The sequence below is a fragment of the Saimiri boliviensis genome, chromosome 9 (genome assembly GCF_048565385.1).
Source record: "Saimiri boliviensis isolate mSaiBol1 chromosome 9, mSaiBol1.pri, whole genome shotgun sequence".
NCBI lineage: Eukaryota > Metazoa > Chordata > Mammalia > Primates > Cebidae > Saimiri > Saimiri boliviensis.
Window position 1 is genome coordinate 82,469,475 of NC_133457.1, and position 17,297 is coordinate 82,486,771.

The 17,297-nt window shown below is 35.7% G+C and overlaps 1 protein-coding gene and 1 pseudogene across 1 annotated transcript in view; one reads left to right on the top strand and one right to left on the bottom strand.

Annotated features, from left to right (window-relative positions):
- MACROD2 (mono-ADP ribosylhydrolase 2) overlaps window positions 1-17,297 on the bottom strand; it is a 2,026,697-nt gene that overhangs the window by 1,457,685 nt on the left and 551,715 nt on the right. The window lies entirely within an intron of this gene.
- LOC120367912 (RING finger protein 11 pseudogene) lies at window positions 16,229-16,681 on the top strand (annotated as a pseudogene).

The window sequence follows — 17,297 nt, forward strand, 5'->3', positions numbered from 1 at the left end:
ACACACACACACACACACAAACACACACTTCAGTACCTAACACAATATTGCATATTGAGGGTAAAAAGACAGAAGCAGATCTTTCAGGAATGAAACTTAATATAGACATAAATATTTTAATTTATGCCATAATTAAAGACTATTACACATGCAGTAAGATTTAAAGAATTTAAGAAAATTGAGATGTAATGTTTCATTTTGCTTCACATATTTCAAGGCACACATATTATTGATGTGCACATATTTACAATAGCTATATTTTCCTGACTAATTGGTTTTTTTTAATAAATATACAATGTCTCTCTTTACTTCTAATAATGTTTCTTTGCTCTGAAGTTTACTTTATCTGGTATGAATATAATAATTTTTTTCTTAAATTAATGTCTATATGGTATATATTTTCTATCCTTTTACTTTCAGTCTATTTTGATCAGGCAAAAACCAGAAGCATTCCCTTCAAAATCTGGCACAAGACAAGGATGCCCTCTCTCACCACTCCTATTCAATATAGTATTGGAAGTTCTAGCCAGAGCAATCAAGCAAGAAAAAGAAATAAAGTGTATTCAATTAGGAAAGGAGGAAGTCAAACTGTCTCTATTTGCAGACGACATCACTGTATATTTAGAAGACCTTATCGTCTCAGCCCAAAATATCCTTAAGCTGATAAGCAACTTTAGCAGAGTCTCAGGATACAACATCAATGTACAGAAATCACAAGCATTTCTATACACCAGTAACAGACAGAGAGCCAAACCAAAAGAGAACCCCCATTCACAACTGCTACAAAGAGAATAAAATACCTAGGAATACAAAGGACCTCTTCAAGGAGAACTACAAACCACTGCTCAATGAAATAAGAGAAGACATAGCTGATGGAAAAACATTCCATGCTCATGGTTGGGAAGAATCAACATCGTGAAAATGGCCATACTGCCTAAAGTAATTTATAGATTCAACTCTATCCCCATCAAGCTACCAATGACCTTCTTCACAGAACTGAAATAAACCACTTCAAACTTCATATGGAACCAAAAGAGAGCCCGCATAGCCAAAACAATCCTAAGCAAAAAGAACAAAGCTGGAGGCATCATGCTGCCTGACATCAAACTATATTACAAGGCCACAGTAATCAAAACAGTATGGTACTGGTACCAAAACAGAGACATAGACCAATGGAACAGAACAGAGGCCTTAGAAGCAACATCACACATCTACAATCATCTGATCTTTGACAAACCTGACAAAAACAAGCAATGGGGAAAGGATGCCCTGTTTAATAAACTGTATTGGGAAAACTGGCTAGCAATGTGCAGAAAGCAGAAACTGGACCCCTTCCTGACACCTTACACTAAAATCAACTCCAGATGGATTAAAGATCTAAACATAATACCTACTAACTTAAAACCCTAGATGAAAACCTAGGCAAAACCATTCAGGACACAGGCATAGGCAAGAACTTCATGGCCAAAACACCAAAAGGAATAGCAACAAAAGCCAAAATAGACAAGTGGGATCTAATTAAACTCCAGAGCTTCTATACAGCAAAGTAAACAATCATTACAGTGAACTGGCAACCAACAGAATGGGAAAAAAATTTTGCAATCTACTCATCTTACAAAGGGCTAATATCCATAATCTACAATCAACTAAAACATATTTACAAGTAAAAAACAAATAAACCCATTCAAAAGTGGGCGAAGGATATGAATAGACACTTTACAAAAGAAGACGTCTATGAGGCTAACAAATATATGAAAAAATTCTTTTCACCACTGGTCATTAGAGAAATGCAAACCAAAACTACATTGAGAAACCATCTCACACCAGTTAGAATGGCGATCATCAAAAAATCTGGAGGCAACAGACGCTGGAGAGGATGTGGAGAAATAGGAACACTTTTACACTGTTAGTGGGAGTGCAAATTAGTTCAACCATTGTGAAAGACAGTGTACGATTCTTTAAGGACCTAGAAATAGAAATACCATTTGATCCAGCAATCCCATTACTGGGTATATACCCAAAGAATTATAAATTGTTTTATTATAAAGACACGTGCACATGTAAACCACACACTGCATGTTACAACTCATAGGCGGATGTTGAACAATTAGAACACTTGGACACAGAGAGAGAAGCATCACATACTGCGGTCAGTTTCAGAGGGATAGGGGATGGACAGCAGGGGGTGGAGAGGGATAATGAGGGAAGAAATACCAGATATAAGTGATGGGGGGATGAAGACAGCAAACTACCTTGCCATCTATGTACCTATGCAACAATCCTCCATGATCAGCACATGTACCCCAGAACCTAAAGTACAATAAAATTTAAAAAAAAAATTTAAGACATTTAAGAAGAAAAAATTGAAAATGGCAGTCTTCTAATCAGGTTAAAAACCTAAAAATAAATGTAATAAAATGATTCTAAATAATATTACTTTACATTATAAATAATTGCTCATATATAATTTATATACAAACTATAACAATACAGATGTTCTTTGGTATGCACGCAGTATCATAAATTCTTTATATACCTCTACCTAGACACTATCACACTGTACAAATCCTAGAGTCTAGGTGTTAATCTATCTGAACAATATCATAATTATTGCACATTACAATAAAGCAATAAAACTTTATTTGAATCTGACAGTCCATTTGTTAAAGCTTCTGTCATATCAAATGAATGGAAATAAATCAAACATCATTCCATGTTTTCATAGAATGTTTCTGAGTTTCCTAGTATATTAATAAGGTCAAATTCTAAAGGCTATTATTAAGAGAGAAATTAAGAGGTAAAAAGGCAAATTAAAATTCCATATATTTTATTAGTTTATTTACTGTAATATAAACCTTGGAAATAAATGGCTTTGTGTGAAATTAGTGCTAAAATAAGTGTTGGCATTTCCTAGAAATTAATTAACGTCCACAGGTAGTGGTAACAGGATAGGTAAAATATGACAAACTCATAGGTCTGTTGGAGGATGCAAAAAACATTGTACAATATTCTCAAGAAAATCACTTCAGAAAAGGTTTTCTTTGTGATATTCAAACATAGAATGAATTACTATCTAAAATAATAAAGCTGAATAATAATCATTAATAAAATGAGTTGTGACATTTTAAAATTTCCTATTTTTCCCTTTTCTTATCTTTTTGAATTCCAGAAATAGGCTGTACTTTCTTATATGCAACCCCATATGATTTGGAGAGGCAGCCACAGAATGATGTCTCTATCTAAATATTCTAGAGATCAGTTTTTTATTCTATCTTTAGTGCCTGTACATAGAGGCATGTATGTAGGCGTGCACACACACACGTGTGTGTGTGTGTGTGTGTGTGTACATTAGTCATTCATTTCCAAAAAACAAAGCATGGTTAGCAAGCAAGTCTTTCTGCCTAGCAGCTGCAAAAACTCATCATGCTTTTAACATATTTAAAATTCTTTTAACAAAATCCTAATCATCCTCCTTTTAAAAGGTCTCCATAGAAAGCGCTTTACAATGGATAGCAAGGTCTTGTCCCGTCTTTTATCCTCTCAAAATCTTTGGCTGGTGAAAAAGCACAGGTACGATACTATTTAGAACTAAGCAGTAGAGCTTGAATACTTAAATATGTAAATATACATGCTATTAAAACATTTTCACATTCTGGAGGTCAAAACAAAGAGAAATGTGAATAGATAGAGAAAAGAAAAAGGCCCAAATTGCAGCTTTATGTGGACCCCAGGCCCTGTTTTACACCAGAGAGACAAAGAGAAATGGTAGCAGCCAGTACTGTCTCCATTTAATCGCAGAAGTAAAACCTCTGAGAATCCTGGTATTTCCCAAAGAGTATGTATCAGTCATGCATGATTCGTGCCATCGGAAATTATTCCAGTCAACTTACAGAATGGAGACGCTATTGTAAAAATCTGGAGGTCAGCCCTAAAATGATTTATGTATATAACTAAAGAAAACAGTGTGAGAATTATAGTTACCAAACATAAAAACATTATAAGCCTTGAACATTTTAGTATCAATAAGTTATAAAGAGAGAAGGTAGAAGAGAACAAGTAGAAAAATATAAATGTGCTGATACTCTAATTTTGTATACACAGGTTGAGGTAAGGCTTGAAGCATCGGGTAATAGGAATTTGAGTACATAACCAAGCTAGGTAGGTCTACTAACTTTATACTCTTCTGTAGCTGACCACGCTAGAGATTACTTGTTGTAACAGCCATGATTAAAATGTAACAGGTATGAAAACCATTAGATGCTGAGTGACTGTCTGGGTCCACCAGGGGTGTAATTTCAAAGGCACGGGCTTCCCAGCGCCATGCCTCCATCCACGCACCCATCCGGGAGCAGAAAGTCCCTTGACTTTCTGCCGGCAGTCTAGGTGGAAAATCCAGGTGTGCTTCTTTGTTGAAAGAGTGCAGAAAAGCTCTGGGAGGAGGAGGCTCTGTTGCGGGCCAAATAGCCAATTCAGTATCAGAGTCAAAGATCAATCACTCCAGTGGAAGTTTGAAAGAACTTCTCTCACTGGACAAGAACGTGAATGGGGCAGGAATAACTTCAGGGTTAAAACCCCACTGCTCCTTATCTGTGCAGATTCCTACCTTGGAGCCCCTCACAGGACAGCGTGGGAGCTCTCTCTCTCTTTCTCTCTTTCTCTCTTTCTCTGTGTCTCTCCCTAATAAAATCGCTCTCTGCTAAACTCTTTGGGTCGGCCAATGGTAAGCTTACCGCGCCTTTAGGGCCCCTTCCCCCATTCTTGGGGCAAGAGAGGTCAAGGACCTGGGCACATCAGGGAAAACATGGGATGGGAGAACTGGAATTGTGTTTGGGACACCTCACAGCTCTGCTCCCGTCCCCCAGTGATATCTTTGGCAAGCACGAATTAGAGCTGAGCCCCGGTGCCCCGCCCTGGTTACAATGCTAGCTAGATTTATTTACATAAAATAAATTATTTGTGCACATTCAATTCATATATTTTATTCATTTAGAAAAAATACACTGTTAAACAAAATGTTTAACATATATCTCTTAAAAAGTGTAAATTCAAAGAACACAATTTTTATACTTATGAGGTTCAGGGACAGAGCAGGCAATTATATCTTCACTTGATAAATATTTCTAACAGATAGTTTATTGCTCCCAAATATAAATGCTGAAATTTGCCTCTGGTTTTAAAGTTCATACTATCTTTTTAGGTAGAGTTTCTCTCATTCATATTAATTACTAAGAAATGCTGCTTTAGAACATATACATGGTATCAAGAATGTTACAGCTATATACTCATGGAATTAAATTGATTCTATACATTAGTGAATCTGTGTATCTCTGTGTGTGTTATAATATAAGGCTGGAAAAGGATCACATCATTCTAAGTTCCATGATTATAAAATCATAGACATTGTCAATATGATATAAATATGCATACACACACACACACACACACACACACACACACACACACACACAAACACACACTTCAGTACCTAACACAATATTGCATATTGAGGGTAAAAAGACAGAAGCAGATCTTTCAGGAATGAAACTTAATATAGACATAAATATTTTAATTTGTGCCATAATTAAAGACTATTACACATGCAGTAAGATTTAAAGAATTTAAGAAAATTGAGATGTAATGTTTCATTTTGCTTCACATATTTCAAGGCACACATATTATTGATGTGCACATATTTACAATAGCTATATTTTCCTGACTAATTGGTTTTATTTTAATAAATATACAATGTCTCTCTTTACTTCTAATAATGTTTCTTTGCTCTGAAGTTTACTTTATCTGGTATGAATATAATAATTTTTTTCTTAAATTAATGTCTATATGGTATATATTTTCTATCCTTTTACTTTCAGTCTACCTATATTGTTGTATTTGAAGTGAATTTCTCATAGACAGCATATTGTTGGGTCATGATTTTATCTATTATGCCAAAATCTGTCTTTTAATTCATGTATATTCATGTATTTAGATTATTTAAATTTTTAGTTTTATTGATTCATATGCCAGACCCTTTAAAAATTCACGACTCAATGGTTTTTGTATGTTCACAGATTCATTCAACCATCACCACAATTTCTGAATATCTTCTTCATTCCCCAAAGAAACTCATACCATTTGTATTCACTCCCTATTTCCCCAACCATCAGTAATCTGCATACGGCCTCTACTGATTTGCCAATTCTAGACATTTCACATAAATGGAATCATACAATATGTAGTCTTTTATGACTAGCTATTTTTTTTACATTCAGCATAAGTTTTCCAAAGTTCATTTATCTTGTAGCATGTATCAATACTTCATTCCTTTTTAAGTACGAACAATTTTCCATTTTATGCATGTATTTTGTTTATCCCTTCATGAGATGATGGACATTTAAGTTGTTCCATTTTAGGGCTATTATGAATAATGCTGCTATGAAAATTAACGTGCAAATTTTTATGTAAACATTTAAAAAATCTCCTGGGTATATACCTATGAGTAGAATTGCCACCTAATACAGTAATTCTATGTTTGACGATCTGATGAACTGTGATAGCATTTTTCACAGTGGCTGCACTATCTAACAATCCCACCAGCAATGGATAAGTATTCTAGTTTCTCCTTATCCTAGTCAACAATTCTTATTATCTGTCTTTTTCTTAGTAATAGATATCCTAGTGAGTAAAAATGGTTTCTCCCTGTGGTTTTGATTTACATTTCCCTGATAGCTAATGATGCTCAGCATCTTTTCACATGCTTATTAGCAATTTGAATAACTTATATGGAGAAATATCTATTCAGAACCCTTGCCTAATCCAAAATTGTGTTATCTGTCTTTTAATTAATGAGTTATAAGAGTACGTTATGTATTTTGGATACAAGCTTCTTATCAGATGTATAAGTTACAAATATCTTCTCTCACTCTGTAAGCTGTATTTTACTTTATGATGTGATTTAAGCACAAAAGTTTTAATTTTGATAAAGTCCAGTGTATGTATCTTTCTTTTTGCTGTCAGTGCTTGTGCTTTTGGTATCATATCTAAGAATTCATTGCACAAGGTCATGAATTTTACACCTATGATTTCTTCTGAATGTTTTAGAGCTTTAGTTCTTCCACTCAGATCTATGATCCCTTTGGGGTTAATTTTTGTATATGGTGTAAGGAAGGGATCTAACTTCATTCTTCTGCATGTAGATATTGAGTTGGCCCAGTACCATCTGTCAAAAACACAATTTTTCCCCCCATTGAATTGTCTTGGCACTCTTGTTGCAGATCAATTGGCCATCAATGGAAGGCTTTATTTCTGGACTTTTAATTCTATTCCATTTGTTTATCCTTAGGCCAGCCCCATGCTGTCTTCATTACCATAGCTTTGTAGTTTTGTTTTTTTTTAATCAGAAAGTCTACGTATTCAAACTTTATTCATCCATTTCAAAACTGCTCAAACTATCCTGGGTTCTTCGGATTTCCATAGACCATTTAAGTTTTAAGTAATAAAATTTAGTTTATTGAGGCATTAGGGCTTAAGATTGTCATTTTATTACTTGTTTTCTCTTTGTTTCCTCTATTTCTTTTTTCTTACTTTCCTTTGGATGATTTGATCATATTAAAATTTCTATTTTTATTTCTTTATCTTTTTAAAAGTATATTGCTTTGTATAGTTTTCTTAGCAGCTGCTCTAGAAAATAACAATATACCCATGTAACTCATCAAGCCTAATAGTATCAACATATGGAAATGATGGGATCGATTTCTGTTCAGCACCACTGAAATCATAGAGGGGGTAAGATGTGGGTTTTCCAGTGGTGCTTGGCAGATGCTGCCAAAAATTTTCTGGTGTAAAGCCACCCTTCTCCTGGTCCTTTGACTAAAAGAAACAATATTTTCTTGAAGCTTCTTATCTGTTCTTTTTGGCAGTTCTGGGTTGGAGGCTTCTGTAGCACCTAGCTCAGGATATATGACAGATAACACAAAATTCAAGTAACTCACTGTTGTGTAGTTCTTCAGGTTCCAAAAATTCCTGTTAGTTCACCCTCTTCTTTTAATCTTTGAGAGACTTCCTTACCATCTTTGTAGTGCCATATCTAGAACTTTTTAGTTATAAGGGAGAGAACTCAGAAGGAATGAGCCTACTCCATTTTGGTGGAACTGAAAGTAATGTTTCATTTTAGTATTAAAAACAGGCCTATTTGTGTCATTTGAACTTCACCAATATACTCTGATATTTCTACCAATAGTATCTTAGGAGGGTTTGACTGTTTGGGTGAAGGTACCAAATTATTCCTTTTGTTGTTCATATGCAGGCAAACATTCATTTATATTTAATCCAAAAGTAATTGTAAACATTTGAAAATAATTATATGGTTAAGTCACTTCAATTAGTTAAAATAGTTGGATGAGAACACAACAGGATATTTCAAGCAACAGCTGAGTAGAAGATTTTAATCTCATTACAAGTGATGTCAGCACTCTACCTGAGGCAAAACTAATTGCCTCACCACATACTCACACCAGATAACCACGCAAAAGATAAAGGGGGAGTTTTTATGTGTTCCTTTGCAGTCACGTATAAGCTAGAGTACAATGCCCCCATTTACCTAACAAAGAGTGTCCATGTCCTTTCCCAGGTATCTCCTTGGTGTCAACATCTGGGATGGAATGCTGGCTGGATGTGCTGCTTTATGGGAACAAAAGGAATATAGGTTTTTTAAGGAGGATGAACCTAATTAAGAATCTCAGGTCCACCTTGAGTAGGCTGCTTAATATCTCAGAATCTCAGTTTCCTTGTCTATAACATGTGGGCTCCTGGAGCTTTTAATTCTCCTGAAGAATTAAATAAAAGTATGTAAAGTGCCTCTCAGAGCCAGTCCTCGGCTCAGAAAATGCAAAATAAGTATATATTTGACCCTCTGATTTGGCACTGACAAAACAGTGGAGCTGAAAGAGCTCACATAACTCAGGAATGCCAGAATTGATTAAAATTAGAATTCTTTCAAATTCTACTAGAATTTAAAAAGAATATATTCTACTAGAATTTGGAGGAATTCTAATTTAAACCTATATATTCTTTTAATTTTTGTGAGTACATAGTAAGTGTGTATGTTTGTGGAGTACAGGAGATGTTTTGACACAGGCATGCAATATAAACTAATCACATCAAGGAGAATGGGGTATCCCTCCCCTCAAGCATTTATTCTTTGTGTTACAAACAACCCAATAACACTCTTGTAGTTTTTTAAAATGTACAATTAAGTTATTGTTTACTATAATTACCCTTTATGGCTATCAAATACTCTTTCTATTATTTTTATACTCATTAACCATCCCCACCTCCTGCCTCTTACCTACATATTCAAAGGAAGTATGTCTCCCAAAAATATTAAAACAAACAAAAAACCTTGGTCTCAAAACACACATGCATTTAATATATGTAAATATAAAAATTTAAATTCTCCTGATAAATCTTTCCTTATAGGTGGTCAAATTTCAAGGAAACAGTTTCTAAAAATACATTCAGCAACAGATCTTAAGAACTTTTATTTTAATTCTGTACTATTTTCCCCCTGAGAGTTGTCTGAGGACTAAAAGGAATTTTTAAATAATGTGTAGAAAATGCAAAGATTCTTTCATACATATCCCTTAGGCATAAGTGGCAGAATTCGGATAATTCAATACACATCCCTCCCTTTTCCCCAGTGCTCTCTGAAAACTGAAGGGTAGTTTGGGGTTAAGTGGAATTTCTGAAGATCAAACTACTGTCATAAGTTCTATGATTTTGGCCTTTAGGGTCATGGGAGCACTCTAAACAATGATTCCAGTTTATCAGATACAATATTCTCCAAAAGAAGTCAGATTCTCCTGGCTGGAATTCTGGAATTCTCACCACAGATGGATTGCAAAACCCTGGCAAATCACGAAGCTGTCTGAGCTTCAGTCTCCCAGCTAACAGGCGACAGCAGCACAGCACACCACATTAAGCAGGATTTTCTCATCCAGCATGACCATACCCTTCAGAGTCAAGGGAAATGTCAGCAGCCATTACTGATTTCATTTAACAACAGAGAAATGAGGGAAAATATTGGTGTTTCCCAAAGAGTGATATACAAGTAATAGATGATTCATAGGCAACCTTTGAGACGGAACTACTGACTTTGAGGAATGAAGATAAAAACTAGCAAAACATAGGGACATGGGGACTGAATCCCCAAATGATAGCAGCTAGCAAATATTAAGCTGGCAAAAGAAGGGATTTAAAATGAGCAAAATAGCTGTAGAAGACCTGGGAAATGACCCATTCAAGAAAGTTGAGTTTCATAAACAGCTGATTAATAATGCCATTGAGAGCCAGGAATTTCAACATTGAATAGTAACTTAAATTCTGTGACCATGCTTCAGAATTTTGAAATTCTTAGACCATGGAAGAAAATAAGAAGGAAAGTTCCCTGATTTCTTCAAATCAGACCAGGTCCCATCTCATATAAGGCCAACTTTGATGGTCATTATCCAGCTCCCCATGACCTAGGACTCTAAATTCCACTTCTGTAGGTTTGGAGAAGGTGCAGTCAATGCACTACATAACAATGTTTTTAATCATTGATGGACTCCATATACAAGGTGGTCCTATAAGATTATAGTGGAGCTGAAAACTTCCTATTGCATAGTGATGCTGTAGCCATCAGAACATCATAGCACCATGAATGGTCCTGATGTAAACAAATCTACTGTGCCGCCAGTCATACAAAAGGATAGTACATACAATTATATACAGTACATAATAACTGATAATGACTGTTACTGCTTTATGTATCTACTATGCTATTGATTGCTGTTTCAGTGTATACTTCTTCTGCTTACTAAAGAAACAAACAAAAAACAATTAACTGTAAAAGAGCCTCAGGTGGTATTCCAGATGGCACTATTATCATAGGAGATGACAGCTCCATGCACGTATTGCCCCTGAAGACATTCCAGTGGGAAAAGAGGTGGAGGTGTAAGACAGCGATATTGATGGTCTTGTGCCTGTGTATGCCAGGACCAGTGTGAGTGTTTCTGAATTAGTCTTAAACAACAACAACAACAAAACTAAGTTTAAAAATATAAAAATTTAAAATATAAAAAAGCTTATAGAATAAGGATATAAAGATAAAATTTTGTACAACTGTACAATGTGTTTGTGCTTTAACCTAAGTATTATTGCAAAAGAATTAAAAATAATTTAAAAAGTTACAGTTAGCTAAGGTTAATTTATTACTGGAGAAAGAAAACATATTTTTATTAAATTTAACATAGCCTAAGTTCACCGTGTTACAGTAGCACACAGCAATGTCCTAGTCCTTCACATTCACTCACCACTCACTTACTGACTCATCCAAAGCAACTTTCAGTCCTGCAAGCTCCATTCATGGTAAGTGCCCTATACCTAATTACCATTTCTTAACCTTTTGTGCCTTATTTTTACTGTACCTTTTCTGTGTTTAAATATGCTTAGACACACAATACTTATCATTTTGTTACAACTGCCTACAATATTCACTGCAGTAACATGCTGTAAAAGTTTGTCATCTAGGAGCAATAGGCTATACCACACAGCCTACGTACGTAGTAGGCTATCCCATCCAGGCTTTTGTCGGTACACTCTGTGATGTTCACACAACAACATAATTACCTAATGACCTATTTTTTCAGAACATATCTTTGTCTGTAAGCGATGCATGACTGTATTTTTAATAAGACTCTCTACTGATGCTGAAGTCCAACAAAGTCTGAAATCCTTGTACACCAAAAGATGCTTTTGTTCTTCCATATGCACTTTACTCCTCTTGTAGCTAAATCTACTTTGAGATAGAAGGTGGTCATTTGCCACTTTTCTGAGAAAGAGGTGCCTTCCCTATTACCCTTATGTACCCCCACCCCCACCTAGAGATATGAATAGTTTAAATCTTACATATTATAAAGATAAAAAAAAAGTTAGGTAGCATAAGAGAGAACTCAAAGGGTCACTGAAATGAAATGAATGAAAAATTGAGTCAGTTTTGAAAAAATTTAGGCCCACTAAATTATTCCAAGGTCACATGAGATAAAGAATAAAAAACAAATGTTCTGATACCAGGTTCAGCAAGCCAGTCATTATGCTTTCTGATCTCCCGGAGGAGAAGCCTTTGTCATTTTAAGGAAAAGGATAAAAAGCATATACTTTTATCTGTAAAAAGGATTACAGAAATTAAACATTTTTATTAAGTGCAATATTCAGTCAGTGTTATCTTGAAAACAATTTAATACTTCACTCAAAAAACTGAAAGAAATAGAGTTTTACCTTTAAAATAACTCCAGACATATTCATGCATATACAGTCATCAGAAGAATGTTGTAAAATTACAGCAAACTTTAGAGCAGAAACTGGATAACAGTTCAGGAAAACACCATTCAAAATTGAAAGTTAATTAAAATTTAAATGAGAAAATACTAAGTTGGCTTTTTATCTTTTATAATTTTAATTTTATTCAATAAATACAAAGGTCTATTCTTATATATTCCGTTTCCAAAACATCCAATGCATAGCCATATCTCAGTGATAATCCACTACAAAAGTTGTACAGGAAAGTTTTCCCTTCCACTAGGGCCAACTTTGCAAAAGGTAAGATGACAATAGTAATCACCCTCAGTCAATTCTGTATCCCAGGTTACCTGGCATATTTGTAAACAAAAATTTACTGTCAACATAATGTGTGTATTTCTTCAACATAACTTACTATGTCAGAAATCATGAGGTGTGAAGACAATTGTTCTTTACTATGCTCTACATCTGATTCCATTACAAGAGAAGAAAAACATTTTCATGACATTCATCTGTTGCAGTGAAAGCAATACTATGTTTTCAACTATACCTAATTTAACATTATTATTTAAATCAATATTTGAAAACTAATAAAGAGATTATTGAATCACAAGTTGATTTAATTTACATTATACTCTGTAACTATGCACTGCATTAAGGAACCAATTCCATTACATTTTGGATCCAATTCCTAGGACAAATTAAATCTTAATTTTCATGTTTCTCAAAATAATCTACATGATAAAATTGCACAGAGAGAAAGACTGACAGAGGAAGATAGCTGCTTATATGGAGACGTTATATCACAGAAGCTACTCATCCAAAGTTATTAACAGTTACAAACATTGAAAAGGAAAAAAAATCATAATTTCCCTCTCCAACTTGAATGTCTTCTGCATAAAAACAAAGTGTAACAGCAAATATGAGCAGTTCAAAAAATAAAGCAATTGGTTACTAGTCTTCATTTGGAATGAAATTTATGAGGAAGTAGAGCATCATTATGCCTCAAAACAAAACTACTGCTGATAATCATGAAAATCTCCAGTTAACATCTGTAATCGCATTCTACCATGCCTCCTTCCTTTCAGTTTCCACCTAAAGCCACTGAATCCTGACTATGATCAGATACTTTTCCAGGCACTGGAGTTATACTGATGTGCAACAATAGATGTAAACTATAAACCCTGCTTTTGTGAATTTAAGAGTCTAAAGCCCTTATGTTTCTTTCTAAATGTGAGAAAGGGCTTTTCTCGGTACTCCTTTTAGCTAAAACTATTTAGCAGGAGAGGGAAATGTATTTCTCACAATTCTGGTGGTAGGAAAGTCTATGATTAAGGCAGTGACAAATTGGGTGTCTGGTGAGAGCCTGTTTGCTGGTTCATACACATCGTCTTCTCACTGTGTCCTCATATGGCTAAAGAGGAACGGAGATCTCCAAACAACCTGATTATCTTCCAAAGGCCCCACCTCCTAATACCATCACATAGGGAATTAGGATTTCAACATAAAAATTTTCAGAGGGATACAAACATTCAATCTATAGCAGAAAGAGAAGGGAAGGAAAGTGAAGGAAGGAACAGGGAAGGAAAAGAAGGGACAGGATGGGAAGGTCATTAAATTAGAGGTGGAGCTGAATGAATTGACTACCTGGGCTTAAAGGTATAATTGGGCCAGGTGCAGTGGCTCAAACCTGTAATCACAGCACCTTGGGAGGCCGAGGCAGGCAGATCACCTGAGGTCAGGAGTTCAAGACAGCCAGGCCAACATGGTGAAACCCCTTCTCTACTAAAAATATAAAAATTAGCCAGGCATGTTGGCAGGCACCTGTAATCTCAGCTACTCAGGAGGCTAAGGCAGGAGGCAGAAGTTACACTGAGCCGGGATCATGCCACTGCACTCCAGCCTGGGTGAAAGAGCAAGACTCTTTAAAAAAAAAAAATAGGTGTAGTTGATATGAAAATGGTTATCAGTGTGTCAGTAATACTATGCATTACTAGCCATGGTTATAAATTAAGAGATTTCACCACAATTGTATTTGAATGACTGTGAGATTTGAGTTTTTCAAGGGCAAAGATCACATTATATTCCTTTTTGCATTTCTAGCACCTAGCACAGTGATTGACATAGGATAAATACTTGGTAAATGTTGAGTGAATCAACAACTAAATCCTACCTCATTATCATGGATTGGGCAGGGGGCTAAAATTTATTAATTCTGACTCTGCTTTGAAAACATCTGAGAAAAATAAGTAGAAATAATCTTCCATGCATAATTACCCCTGTGCAATTAAAAGAAATCACATAAAAATTATTAAAATAATCATGACAATCAATTTTATAGCAAGGCAATAAACAACTGAAAACGCCTGATGTAAAAATATGACTTATTTACATTTAAGACAGGTGATAACAGTTTATAAAACACATTAATAATTTCAATTAAGAAAACTGGCATATGGAGCGTTTATTCTGAGGTCTATTTTTTTCTATTTCATTATTTTGTCGTGACAATAGGATATTAACATTTGAAAGGGTCAAAGAACATGTGAACTACCTTCTTGAGTAATTCTTCCTGTCTCCCCAGATACAGATTCTAGCTCAGCCTATAAATTCATTGGATACTTGATCCCACCAAGAAATCAAATGTGATTTGTTCTCTGACACTGTCTCACACAAGAATGGTGTGCATGGCAATCATTGCTGGTGCCCTGCCCAGATCCCCATGACTTGGACCATTTCAGTGCTGTTGGTCTGACTTCCAGGACATGTGTCTCTTTGCCTGAGGGCTCTCTCTGGCCACTAGAGTGGGCTTTGCCTGTAGGCAAAGAGCACCATAACTGCAGGGAAATTCATGTCCTCCAGTGCTCTAATCCTTCAGGTGAGATAGGTCCGGGGCACGTGCAGAGTTTCCCAGTAGAAACAGCCCCTAGTTGCTCCAGGTTAACTTGTTTGTCACCCTTTTTTAAGCCTCATCCATTTCCTTTCTTACTTCCCCCACTCCTCTGTTTATATATTATTTCCAGGGATCACTTCCCAGTGAATTGCTAGTATTCTAATCTAAAAAAACCCAAACTAAGTATATTTTACAGCTTTAGATTTATAAGATAAATGTAAAAGGTTAAAATGATTGAAAAAAATTAAGATGTAGTAGAAATGTTTCACACTGGTATTCTGAAAGTAAATCTGAGTTTATCACTGGCAGTTGGGGTAGAGGGAAAACTATCATGGAGTGATAATTTGCTCAAGAAGCAGCAAATATTTTTCATACTCTGAATCTAAAATATTTTTTATACTCTGAATGTAAAGAAGGTACAGCCCTTGCTTTGAAGAAATAAAAGTTTTATGAGAAAGACAGACACAAAGTATGAAGAAGCCAAGTCTCCAAATACGGCCCCAATAATTCCTCTAATTTTTTAGGCAAGCCCCTATGCATTGTGGCTTTGCCTCTCCTCTAATCAAGAGGTGTGGTCTATTTACCATCACTTTAATTCTGAGTTGGTTTTTTGATTTGCTTTGGGCAACCAAATGCAGTGGAAGTAATATCTGGGACTACTACTGTATCCCTAAAGAGGACTGACAGTTTCACTTCCCCTTCTTGGAGCCCAACCACCATGCTGTAAGTCCACACTAGACTGCAGGATGATTAGAGCCACACAGAGGAGACTCTGGGAGAAGAGCAGCCATTTGGGCATTCCAGCCCATCTTAAGTTCTCAGCTAAATGCAACTGTATGAGTGACCTCAGGTACACAATCAACGAAGAGAATCTCCCAGCTGAGCCCAACCAAACTACAGGATCATAGGGAATAATAAGTTGTTTTAAGCCACCAAGTTTTGGAGTGGTTTGAGCAGTAACAGATAACTGATTCAAGAAGCAATGACAGCACAGTCTGATAATTCTACAACTCGGATGACATCTCTCTGCTTCACATGTCTCAGTCCCACCAGGCTAGCTTTGGCAAGGAGAGACAGATCAGGAGCCACCGCTGCCACATCAGGAACAAGTTTCAGTTTCACTCTACCATCCAACACCTAGCCAGACTCAGCTTGCAGCTCAGTTGACTGAAGAAGAGCAAAATAGGACAGCTCAAAGAATAAGCTTTGTATATATACCATCTGCCTAAAGGAATTTATGGCCCCCAAGGAGATAGATCAGATCAGAAAAAAAAGATCTGGGAGTATGTGATCTGTATGACAGACTTTGTTTATGGGAACCCAATTCAGTTTCTGCCATGCATGCACATTTATCACCACAGCTATATAGATAACTGGTTGATGAGATCTTTCATGTGCCCTCCCTGCATGGAGCCAGTCAACCCAGCACAGCTTACATCCTATGAGATTAATTAAGCCAGGCTCTCTCATCTGACTTCAAGTGAACTATCATTTTTGGTGGTGTTGATTGTCACTGAGCCCAAAGAACCAGGAATTCGGAATGAAAATCATGCACAAAAGTTTCCTTAAAATTTCTGGATGCCTGCAGATGTTGGGGGAAAATTACATGACATTTTAGAAGCTTAGGGGAAAAATTAGGATGATATTTTTATGTATAGCCTGGACTCAAGGTTTAAAAATATAATTGTATTTAGCTCTCGGGAAAAAAATGAGAAATGACAGATATTGGGTGAACACTTATAATAAGATAGCACTGTGCAAGAACTAACCAAAGATACATAAAATGTAATTGCTGACATAAACACACATTTTTGCTAGGAATGATGGCCATTAATTGTAATGATTAGAGGATACCCAAGTTCTGAGAAGTATAATTATGACCCTATGGACAATAAGAGTTAAGAGAATAAAAGACATAAGTGTAGACTAGCTGAAGGACTTTAGCTGAGATCAAAGGATGGAAAACTTGGGATCAAAAGAAAGAAAAGCCATCCAGGAAGGGGGAAGAGTTGACTAATAAGGCAGGAGGTAAACAGGGATAACGATCAGGATCTGTCTGACATAGAAGTGG